The sequence below is a fragment of the Silurus aristotelis genome, assembly GCF_946808225.1.
Source record: "Silurus aristotelis genome assembly, chromosome: 22".
Lineage (NCBI taxonomy): Eukaryota > Metazoa > Chordata > Actinopteri > Siluriformes > Siluridae > Silurus > Silurus aristotelis.
This window is the reverse complement of record NC_139595.1, coordinates 11,351,074-11,369,685: the sequence shown is the minus strand read 5'-3', so window position 1 is coordinate 11,369,685 and position 18,612 is coordinate 11,351,074. Positions and strand designations below refer to the sequence as shown.

The following is an 18,612-nucleotide window of genomic DNA, read 5'->3' as shown; positions in this document are numbered from 1 at the left end:
TCACATGCACATGACCACAATGTTTTACATGTTAATGATAAGACTTATAAATCATGTTTTGTCTAAAGTAGCACTTTTCTTCGTAAAAATATGATAGTTATTATAAAAAATATGAATTTTCATAATTATTATCAAAGTTTTATGAAAAACTGTAAAAAGTTAAACAGATCAGTTGTAAAAAGTCATAATTCTTCAAAAACGTATTAGCACCACATGTTTGGTGTGTGTGCTGTAATGAATGAGCTTCCCAGAAATTGAAAATGCGATTCCGCAAGTATCAGCCTCGCAAGATGAAAGAAAAACGGTTTTTTGAACCATGTTATATTTGCACATATCACATGCACTTGACCACAATGTTTTTACAAGTTAATGATGAGCTAAGACATAATAAATCATGTATTGCCTAAAGTAGCACTTTCTTCGTAAAAATATGATAGATTTTATGAAAATATGAATTTTCATTTTCATGATCAAAATTTGGTGAAAAACTGTAAAAAGTAAACATATCAGTTGTAGAATGTCATAACTCATTAAAAACGTATCAGCACCATGTTTGGCCAATTCGTGTATGTGCTGTAATGAATGAATGAGAGTCCTAGAAGCTCAAAAAAAAAGTCTCAGCCTTGCAGAACAATGGAAAACCGTTTTTTGACCCATGTTATTTTTGTACATATCGCATGCTATTGACCACAATGTTTTTACATGTTTATGATGAGCTAAGACATAATAAATCATGTTTTGCATAAAATAGCACTTTTTTCGTTAAAATATGATAGTTATTATGAAAATATGAACTTTTCATATTCATGATCAAAATTTGATGAAAAACTGTAAAAAGTAAATATTTCAGTTGCAGAAAGTCATAACTCATCAAAAACCGATCAACACCACATGTTCAAGTCTCAGCCTCGCAGAACGAATGGAAAACGGTTGTTCGAACCATGTTATATTTGCACATATCTCATGCACATGACCACAGTGTTTTTACATGTTAATGATAAGACTTAATAAATCATGTTTTGTCTAAAGTAGCACTTTTCTTTGTAAAAATATGATCGTTTGCAATTGATCACAATGTTTTTACATAGCCACTCCACTATACGCCCTCTTAAAGGGAAAATCTAAACCGTCTGATGTCCTTGAATGGACGAGCACGAGAAAAATAATAACATCGTCGACAAACTTCCAAAACTTGCAGCCATTAAAGGGAGTGAATGGCAGCCTGACGATTGCCCCTTCTGTGAGTTCGATACAGGTTGCTCCCATTGACTTAAAACAATACCAGCAAGAGTTATGGGTGTCAGACGGAGAGCTTGTACCGCAACACAGCAGGATCAGCTTATCAGCGTCATAGAAGGTATGATTCTCAGAGATGGTAAATACATCATTCCAGAGGCCCTCCAGAAACCAGTGATAAAATTATACCATGATTATGCACATGTATTAGCTCCCAAAACACAACAGCTGATACAGAAAAACCTCTGGTGGTCAAAAATGGCATCAGACATTAAGAGATGGTGCGACACGTCTCGTATGTGCCACCATCAACCAGGGTAGAACTGGACGTACAAACTTGTGTCGCCCAGAACCACCCAAAGGACCATGGGAATTCTTACAGCTAGATTTTATTGGTCCATTACCCACTGCCAAGGGGGGGATATCGCTATTGTCTCGTCGTAATTGATAAATTCTCTAAATGCGTGGACGCAATTCCAACTCGCGACAACAGCGCACGCACCGTGGCACGAGTAATGGCAAATCAAATCCTCCCAATCTGGGGAACACCAACTCAGATTGAGTCTGACCAAGGAACACACTTCACTGGTCAAATAATGAAACACATATGTGAAATGCTACATATCAAACAAAGATTTCACGTTCCATACAGGCCGCAAAGCTCAGGTATGGTGGAACGTGCAAATCACTCGATAAAAGAAAGCATCTCCAAACAAATAATGCAACATCAGAACAGGTGGACTGATGCACTACCAACAGTTCTCACAGTCTTGCGAGCAACCCCATCCAAAGCCACAGGCAGAGTCACAGGCCATAGACCCAGAAATCACCCCAGCAGATCTGGGACCCCTTGTGCTTGCAAAACAACAGACTGTGCTAACACAATTACAACAAAGACTGGTAGTGTTACAAACACAACCCACCTTAAAACAGCAACAGTCGGACCTAATGAATGATGCACAATTTAACCCAACCTCTGAGATCAAATTTACCGAAGGTGATATGATCATGATACGGGTGTTTATAAAACAGGATCCATTCACACCCAGATGGCATGGACCACATGAGATGAAAGCTTTATGCAATAGCTACGTGGCCATAAGTGTCAAGTGGAAGTTGAAATGGTACCACATGTCCCAGTGCAAAATCTTCAAAGGTTCTGCTAATCAATAATTATTAAAGTTTCTCTCTGTTTCATCTCCTAGGTTGACTGCAGCAATTCCATGGAGACCGGACGAGAGGAAAGTTTCTGGACCGACTTGCATGAAGCTGGGTCAAAGGGTTTCACTCACACACACACTGGAATGTGGGAGATGGGTATGGAAATACACTAAGAGGTCATCCATATTTTTTAGTACACTTTCAACCAGAGAACTAGTCACGTGGCCTCCCGGAGTAGTACCGGAACCAAATTGCGCAACTAAAATTTGCTTTAAAGTAGGCTCCAACCATCTCCCTATAGTAAACATTTCAGGTGACGCACCGGCACGCACATCTTTTCACAAAATAACGGCCTGGTATCAACTTAAAGCAGAACCAGGAGCAAAAATTGCGAGCATGCGCACTCTCTATGAAAAAATCAACAATGGATTGGATCCTAAAATCTGTTATTTAATCAAAGATTTAGAGCCCGCAATATATAGGTGTACACACACTGAAACAATCAACACTACGCATATGAGTTATACTGAATATAAATTTGATATAACCTTATATGTACCTTGTAGTGTCTTAAATGTATAGTATCTTAAATGTGTAATATCAAAAGGCATAAACTCATATTATTCTACAATGGTGACATTGCTAGAAAGGCCAAAGTTAATTACTGAACCGCCTGGACAGATGGTTCTCTGTAAAACAGAAGCGTAGGAGGTAGACTTAATGTTGTCTTAAGACTGGTGAGAGATACGCGCTCTCACCAGTGTTGAGATAATGTTCTTAAAACAAATATGGAATGTGGTCCAGGATGTATATCTTCTTGGGAGGCAACCTCCCCGTTCACCAGATACTTCAAAGTACAGGAAAAGGGATGCCTTTATGATCTGGGAATGTAAGCCCTGGTACAGCTGGAACACATCAGTCTGGACAAAGACAGGTTTCTCTTTACATTCGACATTATTGCATAGTAAGCTCATATGCATCTCATTTACATTAAGAGGTGGACCCAGGAAACGGGCAAGCATTTAATGTGTGTGTAAGCATGGATCTGAAGTCAGACTTTGAATCAGAGCGTGCTGACTCCAGGCTTGACCGGAAGGCCTGTAAAGATGCTATATTTCTGTGGTGAATAAAAATCATTATTTACACGCAATACGGCATCTAACGAGAGTCCTTCCAGCTGACAACTACACCTCTTCAAGACGACGAAATACACAACATTTCCTGGCGTCACGAATCCTGGGCGGTTTGCGGCCTTCTCAGCTTCGCGGGTCTGCTCCCTGATCTGTCCGGCCGGCTGAAATGGTGAGCGTTTGGGGTTCCGTTTATCTGCTGTTGGGTCGCACCGTTAAAGGCCTGTGTGTGGGTTGTTGAGTGTTGTGTTGTGATTGTCGGTTTGGGTGGCTCTCCGTTCTAAATTTTTTGCACTGCTGTCAGCGCTAAAGGGGGGATTTGACTGTAATAATGTTTTAAGGAAAATTAAACGTTGAATTACAATAGAAAAGAAGTGAAGTAAAAAGTTTAAGAGATAAAAGGAACAGGAATAAAGGGAGAAGTGAAGAAAATAAGAGTTGAAGCTGAAGTAAAAAGCATAAAGGTGATTGCTTTTGAGAAACAGTTGAATATGGTAAAAAAGTTAAGGAAATAAAGGAAAACAGGAATATAAAGGTTGAAATAAAAAGGAAAAAGTAAGAATAAGGTTTAAAGAGGAAGCCGCAAGATTTGGACAAAAACCCTCAGGGAGGTGACATTTAAGTCAGGCCACAAAACCTGGACATTCAATAGGTGGATTTCAGGTCAGTTCTGGGAACTGGATAATGCAGAATTAAAATTCAATTGAAGTTCCCACTCTGACTAATTAGCTGACGAGCTAGGTGATGATGCAACTGTCTTTTGAATTTCTGCATATCAATAAGGTAGCAAAAATTTAATAAAGGAAGGAAAATAAAGAGAAAATAGAATAAAGGTGCGGCAAAATAGCATGCTATAAGTTTTGTATGACTGAGTCGACTATAGTGTATGTGGGATTTGTGTGTGTGTGTTGAGGAAAACGTGTGTGCGCTTTGAGGAAAATAAATAAAGGGGAACTAAGTGTGTGTTTGTGTTTGCGCATGTGCGCTCAGCTGTGAGTGAAGTCCCTCTTTCTCCGCTGTGGACGGGACCCCCTCCTCTCTCTCTCTCTCTCTCTCTCTCTCTCTCTCTCTCTCTCTCTCTCTCTCTCTCTCTCTCTCTCTCTCTCTGAGAGTGTGTATGTGCGTTTAGCTAAAAGGGACCCCCTCCCCTCCCGCTCTGTGTCTGAATTTATGTGTGTAAGGCTGCAGCTGTGTGTGTGTGTGTGTGAGATACGTTTTAGTAACTATAAGGATAATATTTTTCTTCTATTAAGAATAAAACAATGAGCCTCATTACATGAGAGGACTGAATCTGTTAAAACTTATGAGCTTCCTTCGGAAGACCTTTTTTCTGTTAAATAACAAAAGAAAAGATAAAAACAATGAGCCTTTTGGGAAAATATTTTATGGCCAAATAACTTTATGAGCCTCTAAAGAGGACCTAAATACGAAGTCAAAGCCCCTTAATACTGAATGAATAAAGATATCCCTACAGTGAGACAAAACACTCCCCTGCCCTGAATGAATAATATAATTCCCAAAAAGGACATTTTCAAGTAGAGAAATTAATGAGGGTGTGTGTGTGCGTGTATGAGCAACTATTATAATAAAGTGATTATTGTATTGTATATGTATTGTTTGTGAGTAATACTGATTGATGAAAAGTTGGGGTGATTATTAAAGTAAAAAAAAAAAAAAAAAAAAAAATAATAATTTAAGTTTAAGCAATAATGATGGTTAGAGGTTAGAAGGAGATAAGCAATCTGTAGAGTATAAAATCCTGTCTGTTAATGGGTGTTGTGTGTGTGTGTGTGGAGCATGTGGTACTAAGTCTCTGTCTGTTTTCTCTGTGTGATTTGTGGTACGTGGAACTGCTGTCCAGAACGACACATGAATAGAGACCCAAGACCGGAGCAACATGATCAACGCATGGCTCCTGTTTGATTGAGGCTAGTGCTGTTTTATCCACAAAATTTTAAGTATTTGGATGTGTATGTGAACATATGTGTGCGTATTCAAAAATATACATTTTTACTGTGCCGTTTGATCTCTCTGCTTGAGAAGTATCGCAGTAAATTACATTTGTGTGTGATCTTTGTGCTAAGCAGTTTAAAGGAGGCTTGGCAACGGACTGACCGGTCGTGGTATTAAACTAGTTAATCATTTGATTTGTACTCGGTCAAGGGTTGTTGTCGTAAGTTCTACAATTTATCTGTGTTTTTTTTTTGTTGAAGTTAAATTTAAGTAATCTTTAATTTGGTAGTTGGTATCAATTTATGCGTACAAAAATACAGAAAGTTGTAATAATGTCGAAAATAATTACTCCTGTAGATGTGGTACAGAAGTATAATCCTTTAATTAAGGGCATCGTAAAGATGATGGAGAAATGGCATATGGTCCCTTCTTGGGGCCTTTAACCACGAGGTAATTCAGACAATGCATGTGCTTATATCAACGTATAAAGCAGAGCAGAAAACCGGTAAGAGAGGGAAAAAGCGTAATGATAAAAGACAGATAGAGCTGGGTATTCTCAAGTTATTTGAAAATCAGGGACAGAAGCGGTCAAAGGCTGTTAATGATGAGAAAAATAAGGGTGTGGAGACCATAGCAAAAAGTGTGAAAGAGACAGAAAAGTTGATGGCAGAGATTAATGCACCTTTCTCTCATGTGGATTTAGTAAAGGATCCCCCACCATATGAGAAACAGGTAAAGTTTGAGGACATTTATCCTCAGCTCCCAGTAATTAACCAGGAAGGTGGTTACAGTATCAGAGACGATAATGATCGGATAATAGAAACAGGGCAGGCAGATATGACTATAGAAATGTATCCAAGTACCAAAAGTAAGGGAAAAGCAACACGTTTGGGAAACAAGGGGAATCTGAGGGTTAGAAGGACAAAGGTTATGGATGATGGCGATCAGAGTGAAGGCGGAGCATTAGGTGGATATCATCCTGCTGTCAGGCGTATATTATCCAAGGCAGAAAAACAAGGAGATAGAATGAGGGATAGGGAGTTGGTAAGGAACGATAGCTCTACAGACAGTGAGGAAGGAGATAGTGATGAGGATCTGGAGAATAAGAGTGGTTTGAGATAATTTTATTCGAAGAAATTTAGCCCGGGAATAAAGGAGCGCCGAGATAGCGCCTCAACAGAGAGAAGAAAGCATGAGTCGACGGCTTTCGCATCTGTTTACCCCTAGGGAGTTGGAGAGGTCATATTCAAAGCAGAAAGGGTCACAGGAGAGAGAGTCTCGGAAAACAGAGAAGCATTATTCTTTACGCTCTAAAGGGAAGGATTGTGATAAAATGTGTCCAGTATTAATAAAAGGACAAAATCTAGAGTATAAGCCTTGGCAGAATACAGATATGTCTGACATACTTGAAAAGTTGCCTACTCTACAGAGTGGAGCATACCCTTGGATTTCAAAGCTGGAAGAGATTATGGTGGGAACACAAATGGCTATAGGAGACATTAAGAGATTATTAGCCAGTCTTCTTGGGGTTCAAGGCATGGAGGAAGTCCTACAGCGGGCAGGACTTAATCGTTATGTGGGAACCGCTGTTAATGATTCAGAATTGTTTTCTGCAAATAGAGGTCGAGTGTGGAGAGCTTTGAAAGATATATTTCCACTGAATGTACATCCCGATAACATTTTTATTGAGCCGCTAGGTCAGGAAGAGAATCCGAGGGCCTATGTGTCAAGAGCTCATCAGGTGTGGAGAAGCATCACAGGAAATTATCCAGATTTGAACCAGATGGAGCAGTCTATTTTAAGAGCTAAAATACAGAAGGGACTGCCCCAACCAGTAAGGAGTAAGTTAGCCGAAGTGGTCGGTCTTAGGAATGCTGTAAAGGGGACATATATAGATAACATAGCTCATCAGGTGGAATTATATCATAAAAAAGAATTTGATCAGAAACAGCAGGATCTAGAGACCCTTAGGAAGCTTAATCAGATACAGCTGGTGGATAGTAAAAAGAAAGAGAAAAAGCAGGCTGTGATTGTGCAGGCTCCGCCCCCGGTGGATCAGGCATATCAGCTTCAGTATCAATTACCGCAGCCTCTCAGCCATATCAGCTTCAGTATCAATTACCGCAGCCACCATCAGCAGGTCCAGCGATTTCTTATCCACAGCCAGCTCCAGCACAATTTCAGACCTGGAGAGGTCGAGGTCGTGGAACTTTTGGGAGAGGTAGAGGAGGAAGATTTAATTCAAACTTCCAACAGTTACAGGAAGCATGTTACAATTGTGGACAGATTGGTCATTTCGCCCGTGAGTGCAATAGACAAGGAGAAAATTCCAGAGGAAACATGTGGAACAGCGTTCCACATGTGACTTTGTTGGTAGCCGGGGAGTATGATCAGAAGCATGTAGGAGAGATGATGGCAGAAGCAGGGAAAGCCGTTTTTGTGCCGTTAACAGAGAATTTAACCATATGGAAGAGTGAAGATCAACGATTTAATAAGATCATGATCTCTGCTCAAGGTTTGGGACAGCCACAAACTGTGCGGCTGAGACATGAGTCAATTTGTAATGTCAAAATAGACTCAGACCCCATGAGAGAGGAGATGTTGAAGCAAGTCCCAGTAAGTCTGTGGTCTCAACATAGCACGGATATAGGACTTGTGAAGTCAGCACAACCAGTGAAAGTGGAACTTAGACCAGGAGTTAAACCCCCGTGGAGAAATCAATATCCACTAAAAGAAGAGGCAATAAGGGGGATTGGATCACAAATTGAGGGACTTTTAAAAGCTGATGTTTTGAAAATAACTCAAAATCCACAGAGTAATACACCGTTGCTACCTTTGCGGAAACCTGATAATTCTTATCGTTTGGTACATGATTTAAGAGCAGTCAATGACATAGCAGCGGATTTTCCGGCAGACGTACCGGATCCAATACTTTATTAGCTCAAATTCCGCCTGATGCAACACATTTTACAGTTTTAGATTTGTGTGGTGCATTTTTCAGTGTCCCACTCAGTGCTGAATGTCAGGGATTGTTTGGGTTTACGTACAATGGACAGAGTTATGAATACAGAAGATTGCCACAAGGGTTTAAGCATAGTCCTCATATTTTCAACAAAGTATTGAAGGATGACTTGGCAGGGATAGATCAGGTATTGAAAAGTACTGTTGTTCAATACGTGGATGATATTATTATTTGTTCACCAGATAAGGAAACGTGTCACAAGGACTCAATTAAATTGCTACAGATACTGGCTGAGAAGGGGCATAAGGCCTCTCAGAAAAAGCTACAGTATTGTCAAGAGAAGGTAGTTTATTCGGGTCAGACAATAATGCAGGGACACAGAAGCATCTCCAGCAACCAGGTGGAAGCCATCCGTAAGGCCCCAAAGCCTAGGACTGTCAGAGAGTTGATGAAATTTCTTGGTATTGCTGGTTATTCCTCAGCATGGGTGGAGGATTATGCTAGTTTAACAGGGCCTTTGAGAGCTATGATTAAAGACACTGGCAATGCTCAGCTTCATTGTAATCTTACCTGGACGCAGGATGGCCTTTTGTCATTTGAAACGATTAAACAGAGACTGCAGGAGGCTCCAGCGTTAGCACTTCCTGACTACACAAATAATTTTTTGTTGTATGTATCTACTTCAACCGGAGGTAAATATGCATGTGCAGTTCTTTGTCAGCCAACAGGTATTGGGACAAGCCCCCAACCCATTTCTTATTATTCCACCGCATATTCAGAAGTAGAGCTAGGGCTACCATAGTGTTATCGTACAATGGTAGGGGTTTATTTGATGTACAATAAAGCTTCATCTGTCACTATGGGTTACCCAGTAACAATTCTAACCCATCATAGCCTTAGAAATCTCTTAAATTATGGTAAATACACTTTAACTATGCCTAGACTAAGAGATTACTATAGACTCCTAGAGCAGGAAGATGTTACTCTAGTGAGATGTGCTACAGTGAACCCGGCTGAAACTTTACCAACTCTAGAAGATGGCGAACCCCATGACTGTGTACAAGAAGCAGAAAAATATTCAAGGCTTAGATCAGATCTGCAAGCCCTCCCGCTGCGTGAGTCAGATTTGGAGTACTGGACTGATGGGTCCTGCTATCGGGTGGGAGATAAATTGAGTGCCGGCTACGCAGTGGTAAGAGCACAAGGAGCAGGATTTGTAGTAGAAACGGCTGAAGTTATACCACAGCCTGCATCTGCTCAGCTTGCTGAACTTGTGGGGCTGACTGAAGCATGTCTGCTAGCCGAAGGCAAGCGAGTGACAATATATACCGATTCTGCGTATGCGCATAATGTGTGCCACTTGTTTGGAGCTGTGTGGAAGAACCGAGGGTTTAAGAAGACAGATGGTTCTCCAATACAACATCATGCTCAAATAATGAAGCTGTTACATGCTATGATGAGACCTAAAGAAATAGCAATAGCTAAGTGTGCAGCACATAGGATGGATATGTCAAGGGTCACTCAAGGGAATAAGGTGGCTGATGAAGCTGCTAAGGCTGTCACAGGAGCGGACAAATTAGGTAAAGTGTTTCTGATTACTCATGGAGTGGATTTGGAAGATAAAATTACCATTAGAGATGTGATTTTAATGCAGGAAGCTGCTCCCGCCATGGATAAACAGTTGTTGGCTAGATCGAGGCGCTACTCAGGATTCTGCTGGTCTCTGGAGAAATCATGAGGGACTGATAATAGCCCCTCCAGATTTGTTGGGTCTGATGATTCAGGAAGCACATGGTTTAGCTCATGTGGCAAGGGGGGAAGTTAGAAGGAAAATCATGAAGGAATATGGTTTTTGGGCACCCTGTTTACTTGAACAGATCGATTATGTCATAGGTAGGTGCATTATCTGCTTGAAAAATTACGTTCGAAGGTGTGTGCCAGTTCCTCCTGGGCACATTCCCACTCCGAGGGGTCCTATGCGCGAATTAGTTGTGGATTTTGTTGATATGATAAGACCAGTTGAAGGGAAAAGGTATATGTTGGTCGTCGTGGATAGGTTTTCTCGTTGGCCTGAGGCCTGTCCAACTAAGTGAAAAGATGCTCAGTCTGTTGCCAAGTTTTTGTGTAGAGAGGTTATAAGCAGGTGGGGACTTCCGGATCGAATATCCTCAGATAATGGGAAAGAATTTGTGGATAAAACAGTCAAATTAATCTTACAAAAGTAGGGAATATAACAGCGTCTTGGAGCAGTGTACCACCCACAAAGTCAAGGAATGTGTGAAAGGATGAATGGTGTTTTAAAGAATCGCATAGTTAAGATCTGTCAGCATACGGGTTTAAACTGGGTAGCAGCGCTTCCGTTGGCACTGATGGCGTGTCGATGAAGTGAGCTGCGTAATTTGCATGAGACACCTCATGAGTTGCTAACGGGAAGACGGATGCCGACTCCTTGTTTGCGTACCAGTGGGAAAGGTCCAAGTCTAGCACTTTTGGAAGACGAAATGCGAACTTATGTAACATATATGGTCAGCTTACATAAAAAGATTAATAATAATCTTTAATAAAAGATATCCACATATGTTTTTGACAGGCAGAGGAAAGACGAGGCGCAGCAGAAACTTGATGAGCAAAAGAGCACCACAGTGCAACCCGGAGACAAGGTGTTTGTGAAAGTGTTTAGAAGAAAGTGGTACAACGAACGTCGGGAAGGACCATTTGAAGTGGTCCGCAGTACTGGAACAGCGGTCCAGGTCAAAGGGTCTCCAACGTGGTATCATTTATCACATTGTGTTAAAGCACCAAAAGAGGAAATAACGTGTTCCCAGAGTCAAGATGTTGAAGGTTCAAGAGAATTGGAAGAAGGTATGGGTGAGCATGCAGCAGGAGAAGAGATGCATGACAATAACCAGAGTCAAATCCCAGAAGGGGAGATTGTCCGTGATATGGGCAATGTTGATGATGCTGTGTACGCTTTTGATGATGCCAGAAATGACAGTACAGTTAACGACAGGAAAGAACATTTGGGGACATTGATTTCCAGCAGGTTCCCGAATGAGCAGAGCCTGTGGCGGTGGAGAGAAATGCGTCACAGGTTAAGAAGGACTGTAACTCAACTGCAGGAGAATCAAGAGAGACAGTTGACAGAAGGAATCCAAAACCGGCTCGGAGAAGGGTTAGACCAAAACGATACGAGAACTAGAGCCCATGTGGCTATAGTTCCTCAGCAGATCGCTACAACACCCTCTCCTCCGAAGGTTGTTATCAGAGCTAAGTTAGGGAAAGCGGTTGTTCTTCCTTGTCAATGTGGAAGATGGAATGTTGGTAGTACTAATCCTCCTAAGTGGAGGAATAATCGTGGTGAAGATGTGTTGTTGACAGGACCTGAATTTAAAAGTGTGCCTCACGATCAAAGAAAATATTTTTTGTACAATGACATGAAGTTGGTGAAGATGCAGACGGATTGTTCACTAGTTTTGCGTAATGCTACATGGGAAGATGCAGGTGAATATGTGTGCACTTATTTAGAACCAGCATTTAAATTTGTGCCAATTCTTAATTATTGGGAGGATGATTATGTAACGCGTAAAGTGACACTTGTGCTGAAAGGTTTGGAACCTAGTGGGAATGTCGCAGATATTACAAAGGTTCAAGATCATTCGAATGCAATGACTACTTCGAGAATGAATAATTCTCAAATGGAGCTCGTTACAGTAGTGCTGGGTACAACTAAGAGTGTTGATACATCAACCCAGACTACTACTTTGTCACAGATAAAGCTTGTCACTACAGCTCTGGATACAACTACGAGTGTTATTACATCAACCCAGACTACTCCCACTTTATCTACGATTGTAAAAGAGTATAATGATACAACAGTGCCAATACCTTTGATGCCTGTGAAGTTTGTAAACATAACACAGGCGCCGGACATAGTGACCTTAGAGTCGACAGAAGTGTTAAATATGACTCAGGAACCCATGTTGAAAACAAAGCCTACAGTAAATGGTAGTGAAGAAACCTTTGAAGCCAGGCAACAGAGGTGGGATGAGCATGTTGTAGCCTCAGCTGAGATAACTCAGGAAAATATATCAGATACAATGAGTGACTATTTTAATTCTACTCAAGTTCGTGCTTTGCAAAAGAGAGACAGTGACTGGAAAGCATATGGTTTCGATTCATCGGTGTTACAGATTGCTGACCCCTGGGCAGGTAGGAACTTATGGTTTCAGCAAATAACTCATTCTGTTAGATCAGTTAGAAATTTGAATTGTCCATGTGTGGTAAAAGTTTCATCACCAGGCACATGGCCTTCGATCTTAGAAACGGTGCCAGAACCGCTAACTTCTAAGTGTCAGTATTATGCATTATCGTGGCTGTTGTTTCAGCAGCAGGCACCAACGGATAGATTAATGACTTGGTCACGCGTTCTGTTTAAGCCTAAATTCGAGTGTGCATGGCTGGGAGGATTACCTTACATAAATTTACTAGGTCAACATGAGAATATATTAACAGCAGTCCCTGAGTCGATGGAAGTGACATCTGTGAAAGTTGATGTGTGTTTCTGTTCAAATGGAACGTATACTAGTTCGGGGATGTTTATGGGAGTATCTGATTGTGACATTTATTTGATGAATCTGGGCCAACACCGTAATAAAGATATTAGTAAATTATATGAAGTGAAGTTTCATGCGCCACATCAGAAATATAGTAAAACTTTGATGGTGAAAAATCAAGATTTGCCTGGAAATGTGACAATAGGAAATTTTGAAGACATTTGGTGGATTTGTGGTGATAAGGCATATATATTTCTGCCTTATGGATGGATAGAATGCTGTTACATGGCAAAACTGAAGCTCCCATATGAGGTTTTTACAGTACAGAAAGGAGACGGTCCTGATACAAATCAGTCAAATGTTGTTTCTGCTAATAGGAGGAAAAGAGCATTGGCACAGTTCCATAATTTGGAGTCATACCATTGGAGAATAAGTCTAGGAGAAAAGTGGGGTATAGGACTGTTCCCATGGTATGGTGTGACCTTTTTAGCTGATCATATAGATAATATCACTTATACATTACAGGATTTCGCCAATGAGACAATAAGGGGATTTGATTTTCTGTCTAATACTCAAAGAAGTCACAGATTGACCTTGCTAAAGCATGACATGGCGTTAGATTATATATTGGTCAAGCAAGGTGGCCTATGTGTGGCTTTGAACTTAACTGGTGATGCATGTTACACCTTGATCCCCGATTCTTCTGATAATATGACAAGTGTTATAGAGGCATTGCGAAACATACGAGACGCCTTCGGTCCAGCTGAAGGAGCCGGATGGTCTGCTAATTCTTGGCTGCAAGACAAATTAGGTCCGTTAGGTGCAGTCCTAGTACAGATTTTTATGGCAGTTGTCGTATCGTTGTGTGTGATGTTTTGCTTTTGCACGCTGTTGCTGACTTTTGCGAAAGCAATGATATTGCGATGGGTTGGAGTTGTGATGCCTGGGGACGGTACCCAGATGCCGCTGCTGCGAACAACAGATGAGGATGGAATAGAATTAGATGGTGAACTGATGGAGAAGTATCCGTTTTGATATTAGTTCTTATTGTGATTCTTCATGTTATTTGACTATAGGCTTACTTTTTAATAGTTTCCCCCTATACTGTGTTCGGGTGAAAGGGGGGAATGGAATGTGATATGATTCATTTGTTGCCTGAGAAGACGATACTGGTTGTTGTTTTTTTTTTTCTTTTCTTCTCTCCAAGGAAACAATATTGGGGAGTTTTGAAGGCTTGGAACGAGGAATGCTGTGATTCTACACATCGGCGACCCCATACTGAGAATCAACGCAGCCGCGGATGGACATTTTCCCCATACACATATATATGTTTATTATAGGATTTTATGTGTTACAGTATATCCAGTAACATTGGTAGAAAATGTTTATATACTAGTAGTAATCATAGTAAGTCATGTAAGTTTCTTCTGATGCATAACAAATGCATATGTATTACTTCTTGGTAAAATCTTGATTGGGCTGGAGTACAATTTGTGGCCACCTGGGGCAGAGGGGCCATGAGAGCGGTTTTCCTGTCTTGATTGTTTGAAGAATATTCAAGGAGAAACGGCTGCCTGACAGGTTTTTTCTCTCTCACACTCCATAAATTCATTATGTTGTTAAGGTTCTGTGACAGAATGTATTATTACTATTTCTGTAACCAATGATGAACATGTATGTTATATTCTTTTGTTTATCGTGGGATTATTGATCCCCCGAAGGGGGGAAATATGTAGTGTCTTAAATGTATAGTATCTTAAATGTGTAATATCAAAAGGCCTAAACTCATATTATTCTACAATGGTGACATTGCTAGAAAGGCCAAAGTTAATTACTGAACCGCCTGGACAGATGGTTCTCTGTAAAACAGAAGCGTAGGAGGTAGACTTAATGTTGTCTTAAGACTGGTGAGAGATACGCGCTCTCACCAGTGTTGAGATAATGTTCTTAAAACAAATATGGAATGTGGTCCAGGATGTATATCTTCTTGGGAGGCAACCTCCCCGTTCACCAGATACTTCAAGGTACAGGAAAAGGGATGCCTTTATGGTTTATGATCTGGGAATGTAAGCCCTGGTACAGCTGGAACACATCAGTCTGGACAAAGACAGGTTTCTCTTTACATTCGACATTATTGCATAGTAAGCTCATATGCATCTCATTTACATTAAGAGGTGGACCCGGGAAACGGGCAAGCATTTAATGTGTGTGTAAGCATGGATCTGGAGTCAGACTTTGAATCAGAGCGTGCTGACTCCAGGCTTGACCGGAAGGCCTGTAAAGATGCTATATTTCTGTGCTGAATAAAAATAATTATTTACACGAAATACAGCGTCTAACGAGAGTCCTTCCAGCTGACAACTACACCTCATCAAGACGACGAAATACACAACAACCTCATAACAATCAACCTGAAGCCTTTGTCTGGACTAGCCGGAGAGAAGGCATGTATTGCGTGGGAAAATGTGTCAATGACCCAGATAATTACACCGGGCCACAGAATTGCTTATGGATAACGAAACATTGTTTTATTTTGACCACTTGTGGATATTGCAAACCAAAGGAATGTCCAAAACTATATACTATTCCTCCTGGTGGACTGATTAAAGGGAATATCAACAAGACATTATTTTATGATTTGAATCTAGTGATGACACATGTATCATACAATATTTCCAACATCCCATCTGCTTATATCAATCACTGTGATTACAATGATAAGACCTATGCATGGCTACAATCATGAATCGATGATTTCATTTATGACTACAAAAACAGACTTGCCGTGCAAATCTCACCTGCACGCTCAAAACGAGACCTGCTCGGAAACATAACATTCGGCTCAAGTTAAGTTAAGTTAAGAAAAATTGTATCTATATCTGATGCAGAGAAGCTCGTCCATGCGTTCATGACCTCCAGAATAGACTACTGTAATGCATTACTAGGTGGATGTCCTGCGTCATTATTAAACAAGCTTCAGTTAGTTCAGAATGCAGCAGCCAGAGTTCTTACTAGATCAAGAAAATATGATCAGATAACCCCAATCTTATCATCCCTGCACTGGCTTCCTGTTAAGTTTCGAATAGACTACAACCTATTAATTCTTACTTATAAAGCACTAAATGGTTCGGCTCCCACGTACCTATCTAGTCTTTTAACACGCTACAATCCGCCACGCTCCCTGAGATCTCAAAACTCTGGACTTCTAGAAGTTCCTAGAATAGCAAAGTCCACTAAAGGTGGTAGAGCATTTTCACATTTAGCTCCTAAACTGTGGAATAGTCTTCCTGACAGTGCTTGGGGCTCAGACACACTCTCCCAGTTTAAGTGCAGATTAAAAACATATCTTTTAAGCAAAGCCTACACATAACACGTCTCACATTATAACCTTTTGCTCCAGAACACCTGTTCACCTGCACATTATCAACTTGTGCTGTTAATATCATGAACAGCAGCTACGCTAATTTCTCTCCACTGCTTCTCTTTCTCTCCCCATCCCGAGACACTCTGAGGTTCCTCCAGATCCAGTCACCTCCCACCTCGTGATGATTAGAAGAAGTAGATGCCGAACTGGCAAACATCCCGAACCATCTAGAGACGTACCAGTGCCAACTTGATCCCACTACGTGTAGAGTTTTGACATTGGACCTCCTGAAGGGTTTAAAGGCTCTGGCATGGAGAAGCTGATGCTGGATCTGTGATGATCACAAATGCTGAGCTCATAAAACTAGGAGCTACTAACCATAAAGACTGTATAAAACTGCAGAAAGAACATCACTTATAATCTTATACTCCAGTGCTCATGTTAGTTCTCACTCTCCAGTGTTCTGTATTGTTGAAGATTTATGATCACACTCTTGATGTCACCCAAATGAGGATGGGTTTCCTTTTGAGTCTGGTTCCTCTCAAGGTTTTTTCCTCATTACATCTAGGGGAGTTTTTCCTTGCCACAGTTGCAACGGCTTACTCATCAGGGATAAATGCACACCATTCACCTTAACTGTTGATTTCTGTAAAGCTGCTTTGAGACAATGTCTGTTGTGAAAAGCGCTATACAAATAAACTTGACTTGACTTGACTCAGTTAATTCCATTGCTAAGATCTATTCACTGCTGCTAGACAAGAAATCCTTGATCTTCGTCTGTACAAGACACCTAGACATGTTTTGAATGACATCTTAGATCTACATAGGTGGTATGAATCAGAAAAAATGAAAAATGTAAGATATTCTGAGTTACTATCCACCATAATGATGTTTACAGGAAATGAATGTAATGGATGTATTGGGTCTTTTGTCAGTTTTCCTTTAATCAGTTTCCCCAGATCAGGTTTTTCCAAATTTCACTACCATACGCTCTATGGGCGTGGTAGTGAAGGATCAGGTAATTAAATGGGATCACCTCACTGGATACATGACACAAAAGGGTACTGAGACCTTGTTTACCAGTCACACATGTTGCCATGAAACACACAATTATGTTATCTGTACATGTAACACTTTGCAACCTTTCTCCCCCAATGACACCAAACTTATAAACGTTCAGTCACTGCATGGTTATTCTGATGTTGTCCAGGTGTCTCATACACAGTGGTGCGTTGTCAGTGAAATGAATTATTTTACCTCCGGAGGACTGACCTGCTCTGTAAGAACCAATCAATGCAAACTTCCATTGCTAAATAATGTTAACATAAGGCTTACCCTATCTGGGTATTTAAGGAGAACTGACCAACAATTCGGGGAATCTTTTATCAGGTCTGAAAGGTTTTATATTTCCTGTTTAAATGTAAATACTATTGGTTTGTATTTGTGTTATTTTTTAATTGTATTATGAATTAGCTTTAAATTGTGATTTTCTTACCTGGTTAATAAATTATGTCTGATTTTATTCTGGGTTGCTCGGTAAATGTTGACACTGCAAGTAATAACGTTGCATCCGTAGTTACCGTAAGGACTAAAATCGGGGTAGGTTCGGCCTAAATCCCAGTTAGATAGTGAATAGGAGAATGGTAGGAGAATGCTGAGGATGGAGCCACCAGGTAGGAGGAAAAGAGGAAGGCCAAGGAGGAGGTTCATGGATGTGGTGAGGAAAGACATGCAGGTAGTTGGTGTAAAAGAGGCAGATGTAGAGGACAGGGTGGTATGAAGATGGATGATCCGCTGTGGCGACCCCAATGTGAGCAGCCGAAAGAAGAAGAAGAAGATATGAATTGTCATAATTTCATGACAGTTGCTAATACTAAACATTTTTTTGTTTTTTAGTTTAGGTATTGTACTTCTATCCCTTGGAAACGGATTGAGGCCTGTACATCCGGACAACTGCCCTTGAATCTATATTTGTTCTCAGGACCCCTACCTAAATTGAAAAAAGCTACTTCCAATCCATTTGTTGAAAATACTATTGTAGTATGGTATGAATTCTTGAAACATCTTGGGGAGGTTACCTCAATTATCACAATTTACCTCTATTTGGGGTAATACTAACTTTACACCTGGGACACACGATGATGGATTCAAAATTTGGGCAACAAAAGGTTTGTGTAAGGCGGGAGATTTATTTAGTAATAAAACTATGCTTAGTTTTCAGGAATTAAAACAAAAGTTTGATCTAACTAAAAC

The 18,612-nt window shown here is 40.5% G+C and overlaps 1 pseudogene across 1 annotated transcript; it reads left to right on the top strand.

Moving 5' to 3' along the window:
- The first annotated feature begins 16,117 nt into the window (after positions 1 to 16,117).
- Positions 16,118 to 18,358, top strand: LOC310717094 (annotated as a pseudogene). The gene is made up of 3 exons: positions 16,118 to 16,133; positions 17,096 to 17,638; positions 18,341 to 18,358. The product of its transcript is annotated as an uncharacterized misc_RNA (transcript).
- The last annotated feature ends 254 nt before the right edge of the window (positions 18,359 to 18,612 follow it).